This window comes from Euleptes europaea, chromosome 3 (genome assembly GCF_029931775.1).
Source record: "Euleptes europaea isolate rEulEur1 chromosome 3, rEulEur1.hap1, whole genome shotgun sequence".
Classification (NCBI taxonomy): Eukaryota; Metazoa; Chordata; class Lepidosauria; order Squamata; family Sphaerodactylidae; genus Euleptes; species Euleptes europaea.
In genome coordinates, this window is record NC_079314.1 from 9,339,780 (window position 1) to 9,355,426 (window position 15,647).

The following is a 15,647-nucleotide window of genomic DNA, read 5'->3' on the forward strand; positions in this document are numbered from 1 at the left end:
TAATCAGAGATTCGAGAGAAGGGGAAACAATTTTGCTATAAAAAAAGACCTTCATGTGCACAAATGGTATCCTTGCCCCTATGATTATTATCCCTCCAAGGAGCTTGAAGCAGCAGTCACAGTTCTCCAACCTTGCAACTTTGTCCTAACAACAATCCTTTGAGGTAGGCCAGGCTAAAACAGTTACTGGCCTAGGGTCACTCGATTCCACAGCCAAGAGAGGACTTGAGTCTGAATCTCCCAGGTCATAGGTCAGCACCATACAGCCGATGCTCACAGAGCTGCTTCATCATGCTTCCTCTTATACATGCCAGCACCCTTAGGAACCCACATTTCAGGAGAAGCTAGGATGTGGACCCCAGGACAGGCTCCAGAGATGCCCTGCCAGTGTGGGTCAGAGGCAAATAAGCAGGTTGATGCCATTCTGTCCCTCCTATAATTTCATGCCTGATGAGGTCCGGAAGGCTCCCGCTCTCCTGGCACTCCACAAACGATGCAAAACTGAAGTATACAGGAAGGCATTTTTACACAGGTAATGTGGCTGTACTGAAAGGAAATGGTTAAGAAAGACGCTTTTGTAAAAGCACAGGGACTGTAGACTACTACTGTTTATAGCCTGTAGTAGTTGTTGCTGGATGTATTACTACGTAATTTTTACATCATTTACCATGTCACGTTAATGCTTATGCTTTGTTTCAGATTTCTGCAATCCAAATTTTGTTGTATTGTTTATTGGATCTCCCATCCTGTTGACTGTAACTGACTTACACTGTGTAATCCACCCTGAGTCTCACTGAGAAAGGTGGATAATAAATAACATAAATAAATAACGCAAGCAAATACATTTCGGAAGCCGGGCTGGCGGAGTATTTTTTTGTCAAGCAGCAAGTCAAAGAAAGGAAGTTTCGCAGGGTAGCCGGACCGGTCTGCAGCAGAACAGCTAGATTCGAGTCCAGCAGCATCTTAGAGGCCAGCAAGATTTTCAGGGTATTTACCCCGCAAAACCTCATTGGTCTTATAGATGCTACTGGGCTCGAATCAAAGAAAAGAAAATGATGGCTTTACAATCTGGATGAAGCTCCGCTATCTGGAGGCAGGCCCACGGGGGCTTCTCAGGGCACGTCTTCTTCCCACCCACAGCCCTTCTTCCCACCAGCAAACAGGCTTGAAATATCAGAGGCAGCAGAACCTGAGACAGGAGGAAGAGATGTCCTTTCAGGCAGCCGAGTTTAAAGTGCTCGACACAAACGCCCTTCAAGGAACGGGAGGAGAACTCCTGTAAGCAAGAGGGGCTCTTGGAGCATTGATTGCCAAAGCTGGAAAATATTGGTCGCCCCCCCCCCACACACACACACACTCACACACTTCCCATTTACTCAAGGGAGGCCTTGCAGACAGATGGGCAGTGGCTGCCATATGCTGCGGCAACTGCAAAGCACTTAGACATTTAAACATTGAGAATAGCGACACGGCCCTGGCTGGCATCTCAGCTTCAATTTAGCAAGATGGGAATAAAGATCGCGGTCGCACCTTCTAGGCAGTGGGAACATCTGAAGAGTCTGTGTCAGCCAGGGCAGAACCACCAGCAGGAGGGACCACTGCTCTCAAAGTCCATGCAGAGTAAGGGACCTAAATAGATTCCTTTCACAACTCCTTACTCCCCAAGATTGTGACAAAGCCAGGTGACTGCAGACCTCTCCCCCTAAAGGTTGTTCAAAGAGGGCTCCAACCCTGCCCCCCACCCCTCAGAAGACACACCTGCTCCGAGGAACAAGAGAGTCTCCACACTCAGACAAATCAGGGAGGCCCTTAGTGACTAGTATGTGACCAACTGTGCTCCCCTCTGCCTACGGGGGCCAACCCTTCCACCCTGCTCTGCATTTTTAAAAAAAATTCTGCCCTCCATCAGGGCATTCATTTTGTTCTTGAAAGGGAAAATGTCAACCAAGAGGGACCACTCATGATTTGGCTTTCATCAAGCTCCACCACCTTCCCCTCCTGCCCCACGTTGCCCTGTCAAAAGCTGATCTTGAAGGGACTTCCGCTAGGGATGCTGATCTGAGCACCACGTCTCTCGGGGGCTCCCAAGGGAACCAAGAATCGTTTGAATCTGGGGTGCAATCCTGCACCCCTACCCGATCCTAAACAGTGGACTGGGAAGAAGGACCACCCCTGCAGTCTTTAGGTGCGGTTTTGACCCCCAGTTTTGCTGAGAGAGTCTTCGGAGGACTCTCGGAATCCTGGACGAGGTCCCGCCGGCCTGAGGGGAAAACATTGCCGTGAACGTCTCTTTGGAATCAGGCTCAGATCTCCCCTATCTACTACCATCTACAGAAGCAAGAATACCTACTCTTCTAAAATCTGAGTAAGTTACAAGAATCCTTTTGTTTTACCTGGATCTGGAAGTCTTGAAGGAGCAAAAAAATACCTATTGAATCCGTATCTCCCCATCTGATGTCTGGATGACTCTTTGAAAATTAAAAACACTGGATAAACCAGCAGGATTTTTATCAAATTGATTGGTGGGTAGACATAACAATTGGGACTCTTTGAATGACGTTACAGCCACCAATCAGAGACTGAGATGTGCAAAGGGGAGGGAGGAGGAGATTCCCCCCCATTTCCGGGAAGACGCTTTTCTGAGTAAACATGTCTTCAAGCCACGTCTTATCCGGAAGCATCCGCTACCGTCTGCTACCGAGAGACCACCACGGAATTTGAGACCGGAAGTGTGGCATTACTGTGTAACTGGCAAATATCTCCCAAGTTCCTGGGCAAAAGGAAGTAACGGCAGGCTTGCAACTTTATATCCTGCCCCCTGCAACATTTCTTCATTACCCACAACATAGGAACTAGTGATATACCTGTCTGGACTTTACCAATTAAATTTCAACAGAACTATTAGAAGCAGCAACCATGGAAAGTGTGACTAAACAGATGGATCGACTATTCTCTCTGACAAATAATATCTACAAACTTTTCAACAAGAAACTGGATGTAATTTTGGAAGATCTCAAGGATATAAAAGACCAAGTTACTACATTGAGATCAGAGATGGGAGAAGAAAGCTCTCCAAATGACAAGCCATCAAAAGAAGAATTAAATTCTGCTAAGGAGCTGGAGAGCCACAATGGACAACCAAAGGCTATACATCTGCAAGAAGAAATTGAACCAATCCAGTTGACAACCATGGATTTGAACGTAAGAGACTTTGACTTTTGTTTGTATAATCTACCAGATGAATTTTTCAATGTTAACTGGGAGAACTTAAAAGGCCGAAAAGCTGGAAACACCGGGATCTTTCTCTTAGCCTTAGGGATGGAAGAAACCACACTGCAGATTGACTATCACTCGTCAATTTCTGCAGAGGGAACTGCACTAACAATTTCCAAGGATGCTCTTCGACGTTTAAAGCTACTGAGAAAAAGAGGAAGATGTTGGAAATTCAGGATAAAGAGACTGGTTCAAAGGGTCTAGATTTCTTGGGATTTAACTAAAAGGGACTGATTAATGGCTTGGCTTTGACAAAAACAGAATAATGACATAAACACAATAGATACTTATTAGATGTCTGGGAGACATGGAGGAGTTATAATGATACCTATTTTTAAAGGAAGTAAAAAATGATACCTATTATCTAATCCATCTTTTTTATTATAAAATAGTGCTTTTTTCTATTTTCTCTTTCTCTTATTTTTTTCTCTTTACTTGAATATAGAAAATTGTTATAATCGAAATAGTGATCACTTAGATCATGAGTAATATTAAATAAAGAATAATTTTGTCGAAGGCTTTCACGGTCAGAGTTCATTGGTTCTTGTAGGTTATCCGGGCTGTGTAAGACCAAGACCACGGTTACACAGCCCGGATAACCTACAAGAACCAAAGAATAATTTCTTATAAATGTTTGTAATAATATTAGGATTAGAATTTTAAACAAAGGAGATTACAAATAAACGACAAGATAGAGGGAGGTGTAGGGGAAGTCTTCATATTTTATTTATATATATGTATTTTCAACAAATTTTTATTGGATTCTACACCTTGATGCTTATTTACATTGATTGTTGAATATTGTGTTTAATCAGTATGGAAAAACAATAAAAAAAATATTTTTTAAAAAAAGCTGATCTTGAAGGGTCAAGAAGTTAAATCTTTCCTACCCTGCAAAATCCCTCTACCCTGGTGTGTCTGAGAAATTTGATAAGGGGTTGCCTCTGTGCACAGTTAGAGCAGAAATCAAAGCAGGACAGACAGCCGTGTCAGCCATTTATGGCGTGACTGTCAGAGAACAGATCAGCACGGGACAGGGAAGCTAGTCTGAGACTCCCATCAGGAGCAGGAAATCAGCATTCTATTGAGCAATTAATTTGGCTTGCATGAGGGTGACGAAGGAGCCTACAGGCAACTGCTCTGCCCTTCTCTACTGCTCAAGCCTAGCAGAGAGGATTCTGCTGGGATGTCGCAAGGAGGGGCAGTTGTCCCAGAAAGCATCTCCTGGCTCTACAGTTGAAGAGCCAGGGCCAGATTCCTGCACTGTATGTACATGCATGCATGCATGCACGCACCCACATATATAACTCTATCTGTCCTCCAGCCCTGAGGAGGGGGATGGCTCAGTGTAGAGCATATGGCTGGCATGCAGAAGGTCCCAGGTTCAATCCCTGGCACCCCCAGTTAAAAACATCAGGTTGTGGGTGATGAGAAAGACCTTTCTCTGCCTGAGACCCTGGAGTGCCGCTGCCAGTCTGAGTAGACAAGACTGACTGTGATGGGGCCCATGGTCGGGTTCAGTTTACGTCAGCTATGTATATTGCACCCAGGATGGATTTGATTTAAATGATTTAAATCACCATTTAAATCACTAGCCAGCAAGACTAGATTTTCACGATTTAAATCACTAGTGAGTAAGGCTATATTTGAATCATGGTTTTCAACATAAACATCATTTCTCATGATGTTGTTTCATTTGGGCCAAGAGGCCTTGCATTTCTTTGTTGCGGTGTTTGCATTTTGTACACATGCCTGCCTTATCCATAGGTAGACACTTCATTAAAATATTCCCAAACTGGGTCTCTTCTACAGCCTGCTGCCATTATAGGTTTTATCCTCCAAGAAGAGAATAATATGATAATAATATGATCCACACAAAGACCCCAAGACTTGTGGAGAATTCTGCTCAAAAGGTTTCACTATCATTTTTACTGCTTGCCCCTCCCTCCTCACACCTAGCTCCTTGTGCAGATCTATTCAACACCCATCAATCTTCTATTTATTGAACTTCTTGAAACTTAGCACTTAAGAGGTATGGGGTTGATTCTGTGTACATGGATTTGCCAAGGAGCAATGGGATTAAATTCTTTTTCTCAACTCTGAGTTTATTTTATAGCGTTTTTGCTGTGAAGAAGAGGCATGTTATCCCTGCAGACACAAATGCACAGTTTTCAGAACTACAAAACCAAGCATCTATGATAGCTTCTGGATAGAAAAACTGCCCAAAATAATCTTACAGAAACCTCTACAAGAGCATGACGTTGTCAACGGATTAATGGAATTCATTTATCAAAAAAGGTAAACATCGCATCAATATATAGCCTCTTGCTACATAATTAAAAACTAATCCGTATTTCATGATGAATAACCTTTAGACTATAATGCATCTTAGAAAACTATCCTTAGATGGATTTTTCCTCCAAAAGTATTTTATTTTAAAAATCCAATTTATATCAAAAAATCTGATTTAAATTTTTTAAAATCATTTTTTTTAATTTTAATGTTTTTATCTACCCTGATCCCAATCTTCTCTCTTTTCTCTCTGCTACTGCTCTCCCTTTCAGAGAAAGCTGCACTTCTGCTCCACTGCTTTAAAGCCACGTCTACCCGGGTTTTCTGCTTTTGCCACTGCTGCCTGGTTTTGTCCATTAAAACCAACGTTACTGACTTAATAAACACCCCACTTTCCAAGCTGGCACAGCCACAACGCAGCTTGCTATAGTATTAAAATGAGCACGAAGCCAAGCAGATGGCTCAGTGGCAGAGCACGTGCCTGGCATGCACAAGGCCCCAGGTTCAATCCCCAGCATCTCCAGTTAAAAGGGTCTGGTAACAGGTGCTGTGGAAGACCTCTACCCGAGACCCTGCAGAGCTGCTGCCCGCCAGAGTAGGCCGTACTGACCTCGACAGACCAGGGGTCTGACTCAGTATATGGCAGCTGAATGCACATTCATGAATGGGGGTGACATTTCCCAATTTTTCTGGTCAACAAGGTGAAGTCGCCACCTTAGTGGTCGAGTTGTGGTCTGGTTTCCTTCTCTGAAATATAACCTGCCTGGCTAGGAAGCAGCGGGGGAGCTGAGGCTGGGAGGGAAGGGCAACCATTTTGACTGCCCCGCCTTCTTCTCTGGACTGGTTTCTGGGGGCTTTCTGTTTGCCTGGAGCAGAATGGGCACACACTGCCTTTGTCTTTGACAGGATGTATCATCCAACTGAGGAAACAGGTCTGGCTCGTCTGTGTTGGCACTGGATAGAAGAAACCTGTTTGAACTGGGGTGGGGAAGTTTGAAAACTAGCAGTTTTCAAACTTCCCTCTGTGCCTTCTGGGTCTCGGACTCATGAAATGGTCACACATTGCTCTGTTTCAGGTTCCCATTAGAGGGAACAGCAAAGAGTAAAAATGCAGTAACTGAAATAAAGCTTTTTTCCGCATTTCACACTGAGTACTTTGAGAATGAGGCAGCACTTGGGGGCGGGAGGACGACAGAGTCCTGGGAAAGCACACAGGGATGGGAAAGAACTACTCTTTATTTTTTAAGAACAGGAAACTCCTGAAGTGCAGCAAGAAAGACTAGGAGGGGAAGGAACACCTCTCGAAATTGTGAGTCAGCTTCTGCCAGACCGAACGGGGTCAAGATGGTATCTTTAAAATCTGATCAATACAGAACGATGGTCAACAGAAGTACCGGGCATGGCTGGGAAAGAGCCTCACCCTAGAGGCAGGAAGGACACAGCCCGCCCCCCCCACCTCTGTGACCCTGATGCTCAGGTGGACAGTGGCGATGCTGGCACCCGGCCACTGGAACAGCTCCCAGCCTGCCACCGGGTGAGTCATCCTGAACCCGCCACAACGGATTTGGCTGCGGTACTGGATTTGAACCGATGACCTACAAAAGTTGGCAGAAGCCTTTTATCCCCTTAACGAATCCTTCAAGAAGAAAAAAAACCCACCCTCTGGCTTCCTTGGCGGAGCTGAAGTCTGCCCTGACCCTGAATGTACCCAGCTAGTCCTAGGGCCGTCACACCTGAAAGAGGATTAACTGGGGCTTTGGAGCTGGAGCTGAGCCGCCACCTAGCAGGCCTGAGCCACGTCCGACAGCAGCCCCACACATCCACGCTGGACCTATCCCGTGCGCGTCTGCCCCCAAATCCTGGCAAACACTCTGTTCAAGCATGGCTGGGGAGGGAGGCTCTCCTGAGTCACGTCAGGACAGCGGGGCAGTAATTTGCTGAACAGGACCCACAAGCTTCCTGTGTTCAGAGGTGGGCAAGGATCGCCCTCTTGGCCAACTCCCCATTTATTCCACTGTTCGGCCAAAACCTGGTTCCCAAGAATCGGAATCTCATATAAATGACAACACTCAAGTTCATAACATTTCTCCAGCAGGGGAGTCTCAGCTGAGCAAGATCCAGGCATGAAGAATAGACGCCTGTTGGCTTCCCAAACACTAGCAGCTGTTACTGATAAGCTGCAAGAGAATCCATGGGTAGCTACCTATCCTTGAAATGGGGGGGTGGGGGAGAGAAGCCAGTGTTAGTTGCTTCAATGGAAAATCTGGCAAATAAAAGCAGAAGGCGGTGTAGTGAGCCATAACTTTAAGACTTCAGTGAACATGACAGGCTTTTTTTTGCAGCTGAAGACTGACCTCGTGGAATCAAAAGCTTGCAGCTTTTGTTAACTGGCACCAAAGGAGATGACATCCCTTGCTCGCCTTGCTGATGAGAAGATGAGAGAGACCCGCCTCTTCAATTGCCAATATCCTGTCACTGGCACAAGGTTAAGGAAATTGCCAATCAGTGCAAGAAGACGAACGCGTCATCCCGATTGGCATGTAGTGGACACATTCCAGAAGGAGTCTTACTTGCTTGGGGTTGCCCCAAAAGCCAACCAGTCTGCAAAACAGGCCCCACCCTCTTTCACTGCTGCGGGGCCAGATCTGCAGGAGCCCCATGCACCTTCCCCTCCTGGCCCTTTTGGTGGTGGCACCTAAGAGCACTAGCAGTTCTGCACAGGGGCAGATGCTGAACGCTGGATGCAGGATATGCTAAAACAAGCCCCCCCCCCCACCGCAGCCTTTTCAAGCCTGGGGCACCTTTGGAGTTTTGAGACGGGATGGCAAGCGCCACCCCAAAATGGCTTCCACAGGAAGCAGAACCAAACACAATACCTCCCTCCTCCATTTGCAAAAGAATCACAGATGAAGAATAAAAAAGAAATAAAAAGAAAGCCTGAGGAGGATAAGGAGAAATAAAAAAAAGAAAGGTCAAAGGGGAAATGGAAGAGGGTTTTTATATGCTACCACTTAAGGAAGAATCAAACTGGCTTGCAATTGCCTTCCCTTCCCCACAACAGACACCCTGTGAGGTAGGTGAGGCTGAGAGAGTGTGACTAGCCCAAGGTCACCCAGCTGGCCTTATGTGGAGGAGTGGGGAAACAAATCCAGTTCACCAGATTAGCCTCTGCCGCTCATGTGTAGGGAATCAAGCCTGGTTCTCCAGATCAGAGTCCACTGCTCCAAATCACCGCTCTTAACCACCACACCATGCTGGAACCCCAATCCTACGTGCTAACCCGTCCTCCTGATCCTCCAGCCATATTGCAGCCATGGAAACCCCTTTCATTTGAAAGAGGGCAGTCAACAACAAAGCCCTGCTTTACGATGGCCCTGCCCACTTTCGGAAAAGGGGGGGCTGTAGGGGAAGTACCGGGGGGACGCCGTGCTGGGGAACCCTGTACTGAAGGATCAAACACTGGGATCCGGGGCTCAGCCCTTCAATGGCTGCGCTCTTTCCTCTGTGGTCAGGGACAGAGGGTGTTGCTGGGGGAGAAAGTATCGCCAACGGCATCCTTTGGTGTGCGGGGTCCTGTAAGGTGCGATCCTCTCCCCTATGTTGTTTAACATCTACATATGCCCCCCCCAACTAGTTCAGGGTTTCAGGCTGGGTTGCCATCAGTATGCTGATGACACCCAGCTTTACCTGTTGATGGACGGCCTGCCAGAAACCACCCTGGACACTTGGGCCAGGTGCTCGGAGGCCGTGAAAAGTGGTTTGAGACAGAGCCGACTGTAATCTATCAAAGATGAACGTCCTGTGGCTGGGTCAGGGCAGCCCCAGCTCCTGGCTCTTGATGGCATGTGATTAACATCTGTCCCCGCCATCAAGAGTCTGGGTGCGATCCTGGATGCCTCCTTATCAGTGGAGGCACAGGCAACAGCCACAGCCAAAATGGCCTTTTACTACTTCTGCTGAGCTAGGCAGCTGGTGCCTTACCTTTCTCGCCCTGATCTAGCCACGGTGATCCATGCGACGGTCACCTCCAGGCTAGATTACTGTAACTTGCTTTACATAGGGCTGCCCTTGGCATTCATCTGGAAACTCCAGCTGGTGCAGAATGCAGCAGCGAGGGTCCTTTCGGGGACCCTGCTGAGAGCACACATCCAGCCAGTGCTCCGACAACTGCACTGGCTCCAGGTGGAGTACCAGATCAGGTTCAAGGTGCTGGTTTTAACCTTTAAAGCCCTAAATGGTCTGGGACCATCGTATCTGCGGGACAGCCTCTCCTGGTACGCCCCCCAGAGAGCATTACGCTCAGCGAACACCAATTTACTGGTGGTCCCCAGCCAGAGAGGTGTCCGGCATGGCGGAACTCTCTCTCCAGTGAGACCAAGGCCCTGAGGGATCTAACACAGTTCAACAGGACCTGCAAGGCTGAGATGTTTCGCCAGGCCCATGGTTGAGGACAGCAATGGTTTCTCATCATAGCTGGCCTCCCTGCCCCTCCGTGCTTTTCTCCTGCATTCCAACTGAGTTCAAAGGGAGATGCCGGGGACTGAACCTGGGACCTTCTGCATGCCAAGCAGATGCTTTGCCACTAAACCCCAGCAGGTCAGAAGTCCAATAAAAAAATATAGGCATCACCTGCTGCTCCTCATACCAATGCGTGCACACACACGCAAAATAACACACATATATGAAGTGATAAGAGAATTGGGGGAGGGGGCAGTGGAATTTACTGGCATACTTCACTTTACAGGACTGGGGGGTGGAGCTGGACCACCACCCTCCATCTCCTTTAGTTCTACTGAAAAAAGCTCAAGGCCGACTGCGGCAAACACATGCGAAGGTAGAAAATGTAAACTCACAAATCTGCACCAATAGCAAAGCCAAGTTCAGCACCCTAAAGTTATGCAAATTAACCTAAATTACCAATTAGATATACTTTGCATAATTCAGTCTACTTCCACTGGCTGCTGGCAGTGTGGAAAAGCTATGCCAGATACTCTCAGCCTTACTTCTCTCGTGACTAGAAGTTATTCTGAGCACCAGCTCTGACATCCCAAACTTCCCCAGGCACACTGATGGCCTGCCGAAAACATTGTGGACACACAGCCTGCCTGACTCGTTCCGAATTCAGCCAACTCAACTTGAGTGCTAAAACAGTCCACTGCACAGGAAAAGCATCGCTCTTCTCCTCTGACCTGAAGCAGGAAGAAAAGCTGATATATGACTGGTTCCCGAGAACAACACGCAGGCGCTAAACCTCTAATATTGGACCAATTTCCATCAGTGAAAGAACATGCAGGCTTCTGACTCACCACAGAGATCTCTATCAGTCAGAAGTCAGCTGACAAGCCCCAGACCCCCGAAGCGATCATGCTTCTGAAGGGATGTACAGCAAATTCACCTGAAAAGGAAAGCAGCTTCCCCCCCCCTTGCTGTATCAAAGCAGGCAGTCAGACAGATGGGAATCCTGAAGACAGGAGACCCCAAAATGGGGAGAGGGGTGCAGAGGGAAAGAGAAGAGATGCCTGGAGACTTACGAACACATCCCTCTTCATGAGACACCATCTTGATCTGGTCTGTGGACTGCATCGAGAAGGGAGGTTCTGAGCACCTGTTTATGGGTTTTTGGCCTGTCCTCTGTTCAATTACACAAATGGCAACCCCTCCCTTTGCTGGGTAGAAGCTTTTCCACATCTGCTCCTCTGCAGTGACTGAAGCGCATGCTTCAGCAGACGGTCCCAGAAGCTGCCCCCAGACCACAAATGGAAAAAATAATCCTGCTGCTTCGGCTTCACTAGAAAGTGCTTGCTTTTGTGGCGACAGCAGCCTTCTGCCTTCCAGACCCAGCACGTGCCCTCAACCTCAACATGCAACACAAGACCCTCCTAATTTTTAATCTCATCTTGGGAGAGGGGTTGTGGCTCAGTGGCAGAGCATCTGTTGGGCCTGCAGAAGGTCCCAGGTTCAATCCCCAGCATCTCCAGTTAAAAATGTATTGGGTAGTAGGTGATGTAAAAGACCTCTCCCTGAGACCATGAAAAGCTGCTGCCAGCCTGAGCAGACAATACTCGCCTTGATGGGAAAATGGTCTGATTCAGTTTAAGGCAGACTCAGGTGTTCATGTGACTTCTCTGCCCTTTCCCCTCTCTAAAAGGTGGCTGTGACACCATTACTGCATCCCACCTTATGTCAAGTTACAACAAGCGAGCTCTGGTTTTCACCCCTGCTTGGATCGCCTACAGGAAATGACACCACCAGCCCCATAGCGTTAGCGCCTTCTCCACCTAAGGCGTACATTCCTGAGCGTCTCCAAATCAGCAAGCACTTTTTGCCAAAATAACAAGGACTAGAACCAGAGTCTTTCCAGGGCCAGCTGGAGATGCTATGGGAAGACCTGATGCTTATTTATTTTATTTATTATTAAAACATTTATACCCTGCCTTTCCTAAAGGTTCAAGGCAGTTTACCATGAAGCCCTGATGCTTTTGAGCTTCTACAGAGGAAGCAAGACACTTCTGCTTCAATTGGGGGGGTCAACCGAGGAGATCTTTTGCTGGCATTTTGTTGAGAAGGCTTGTTATGTTTTTATATTTGTCTGTGCTTTACTGGCACATATTGGTGTTTACTGAGTGTCTGACTGTTTTATTGACTGCTGTCAAACTGCTTTGAATGTAGGAAAGGCTGTTAATAATAAGGAGATGCTCAGAGGCAGAGGAGGGTTAGATTGCAACCGACCTTCTTTCCCCAGCTCTAATTCCAGATAATAGTTATCTCATGGAACCCTTCAGACACAGCCCCACCCTGAGTTTTAAGACAAACACAGAGTCCTCCGCACTGGTTGCATGGCTCTATAGCCATTTCCAGTACAAAGCAGAGGACAGCCCACAGAGATGCAAATGAGGCATAATTACAGAGCTGAATAAACGGAAGGAATGAGGAGCAATTACTCCAGGGGAACAAAAGGTTAACATAAACACGTCCCCTTCCCTGTGGCTTGGCATTGGTAGGAAACCAGCTCACACCCCATCAGTGTGACACACGGGGGGGGGGGGGCTCAGGTCTCAGCAGAGCACCTCAAAGGAGACCACAAGGAAAGGCCTTGCCCAGTCCCCCTACCCAAGAGCCCTTGAAACTAAAAAAAATCAGGGACTGAACCAAGTACATTCTGCATCTCAAGGGACCAGACCCCAGACAAGCACGGCTGCAATCCGAGTCATGGGTGGGCTCTGAAGAACCCGCTTATCAATTCTCTACGAACCCATGAAGCTGCCTTATACTGAATCAGACCCCCATGGGTCTGTCAAAGTCAGCACTGTCTGGCAGTGGCTCTCCAGAGTCTCAGGCAGAGGTCTTTCACATCACCTATGACCTAAACCTTTCAGCTGGAATCGCTGGGGATTGAACCTGGGGCCTTCTGCATGCCAACCCGTTGCTCTGCCACTGAGCCACAGCCCCTCTCTACAAAGGACGGGAGGAAAAAGAAAGCCATGCTCCCCTAGTCTTTCCTTTGCTGCCTCACCTCTCCCTTCCCATGGAACTGGGCATCCTCGGGAAGACACAGAGAAAACATAAGCTGGACCCACAGATTAGGGCAGGGATCCGGAGAGGCGGGCAATTGCCAGCTCTGCGCTCTGGCTGACCTTTTCCCTAATGCTTGTCTCCCATGCACCTGCCCGAAAGTGTCTTGCAGCGCATCACAATTAAAATCAATTCCATGAGGCAGCATGGCCACGATCAAAGGGGATAATCCAGTCTTCTGAGGAAGGGGGCTGTGGCCCATGAAAGCTTCTGCCACAGAGGTTTTTCATGGCTATTAGCAACAACTACCAGTGGGGAGGGGGTGTGGCTTAGTGATAGAGCATCTGCTTGGCTTGCAGAAGGTCCCAGGTTCAATCCCCAGCATCTCCAGTTAAAGAGACTAGGCAAGTAGGTGATGTGAAAGACCTCCCTAATGAGACCCTGGAGAGCCCCTGTCGGTCTGAGTAGACAAGACTGATGGACCAAGGGCCTGATTCAGTAGAAGGCAGCTTCATGTGTTCATGTGTCGAAAACACATTTATACACACTCAGCGCCCCTGTGGTGCCCCCCCCACCAAGTCAGACAGTTCTCTGGCCTGCTCACACGCCTCCCCACCCCAGCCTACCTCTCTTTCTCATGCATAATGTTTACCTCACCTCTGGCACTGGCTGTAAGGGCTACCAGTTGACCTGAGTGGGATGGCCGAGGGAGACCTCCTGCCTTCAGGGCCCCTTCAGGTCACCAGCCAGCAAGAAAGAAAAGTATCCTTACAAATCCCATTGGTAATTTCACATTATTTGCATGACGCCCCATCACACACGCTAATGAAACAAAGACAGAATTGTAGCTAGAAGAGAAATAACCCCATGGCCATTCTTGCTTCAGGAGAAACATGTAAAGCACGAGGGAAGAGACAAAGGCTAGCCTATCCTTCCCTGCCCACCACAAGCACAACCAAGTAGCTTCACCGTCACAAAACTAGGGGATTACCGCATTATGTATTCCCAGTGATGTATTAAGAGTTTGAAAATGTTATAAAAAACATCGCTTTAAAAGGGTTTTTGGATACCACGGCTAAAAAATGGTTGGAAGACGTCTTCACAGCTAAAGGGGCCAAACAAAGTGCGAACAGTATATTTTCAAACCCTTAATACATCGCTGGGAATACATAACACGGTAACCTATCTTTGCAGATTTTCCTCTGTTCCTTGTACAAAACCACAGTGTTAGAAGGGGTCCTGCCAGCTCTCTCCCCCCCCCCCCGCCATTTCCAATCCCAGTGGATTATCAAGGGCACCTGGGAGCCGAGCATGTTAGTCGTGGCCAAGTGCCACAAAGACTGGCCCCAGAGCCCTACCCGATCAGACTCTATACTCATTAGCAGGCAATCCACATGCACAAGTCACTTCCACTGGATTTCTGTTCTTCACAAGAGGGCCCCCACTCCTGCTCCCCCTTTGCTTTCCTTCCTCTCTCACAAGACTCACAGGACAAACAGCGGCCAGAATAGGAGACACGCATGAATCACCCCACCCCATGCCACCCCATCCCACCCCCCAACAGAACCATTTCCAGTAACCTGCACATTTCTATACCAGGGTGGGGTTTCTTGAATCATGTGATGAAGTTACAAAATGGTGAGCAGAGACAGGTTACAAAATATTGGGGTGGATGAGTTGCAACAGAACTGAGCCCCGCCACACTGGCGAAAGCAAACTGGAAAGAGGAAAGAGTAGACATAGGGTTAAAAAGTGGAGTGGAAGAGCAATTAACATAGACAATAGTCTGCAAGGACATGGCCCTAAGAAACCATGGGGGGGGGGGTGTCACAAGCACAATAAGTGGAGGCGGGGAGAAGAACCTTTGGGTAAATATTTGCCCCATCTAGGCAGACCGGTGGAAGACAATCAAGGGGTCCTGAAAACGGAAGGCAGCTCAATCTCTCACACCAACTGGCTGACACCCTAAAATCTAGTCAAGGTGCTTCAAGTCCAGCGCCTCTCTTTCCTAACTGCAAATTACTCCCAACAGTATCCGTACTACAACATAGCACAAACAGGAGTAAAGTCTGCTACGCTAGTTCCAGAGGGCAGCTGTGTTAGTTTGCAGTAGAACAGCTGGATTTTAGTCCAGTAGCACCTTAGCTTAGATCCCAACAATCTTGTTGGTCTTAGGCGCTACTGGACTCGAATCCAGCTGTTCTGCTATACTAGAAATGCCTGGAGGATGGAGGAAATCACAACGGTAGAAGCGAGCTGACGGGCGGCGTTCACATGTCTGATCACCAGTTCACATGGAGGAAAATTCCTCCTGACCCTGAAAAGCCTTGAGGAACTGAGCGCAACACAGAAGCACAATCACCCTTCCAGCCTCCTGGTGATGCTGGAAATAGCAGGATTATTAATAATGGCCTGTTCAGTGCGTGCCGACTGCCTGACAATCCTGATCACAGTCACCCTGGTGGAGGCCTCCATTTTTCACATTTTAGAATGGGGGCTTCTCCTTGCCCTCTGCCATCACGGGAAAGGGAAAAGGTTCAGATGCAGGGAAACAGGCTTGAGTCATCCAT

At 47.8% G+C, this 15,647-nt stretch overlaps 1 protein-coding gene across 2 annotated transcripts in view; it reads right to left on the reverse strand.

Moving 5' to 3' along the window:
* Nucleotides 1-15,647, reverse strand: part of PAK4 (p21 (RAC1) activated kinase 4) — a 60,094-nt gene that overhangs the window by 20,158 nt on the left and 24,289 nt on the right. The gene's annotated exons all lie outside the window — the stretch shown is intronic.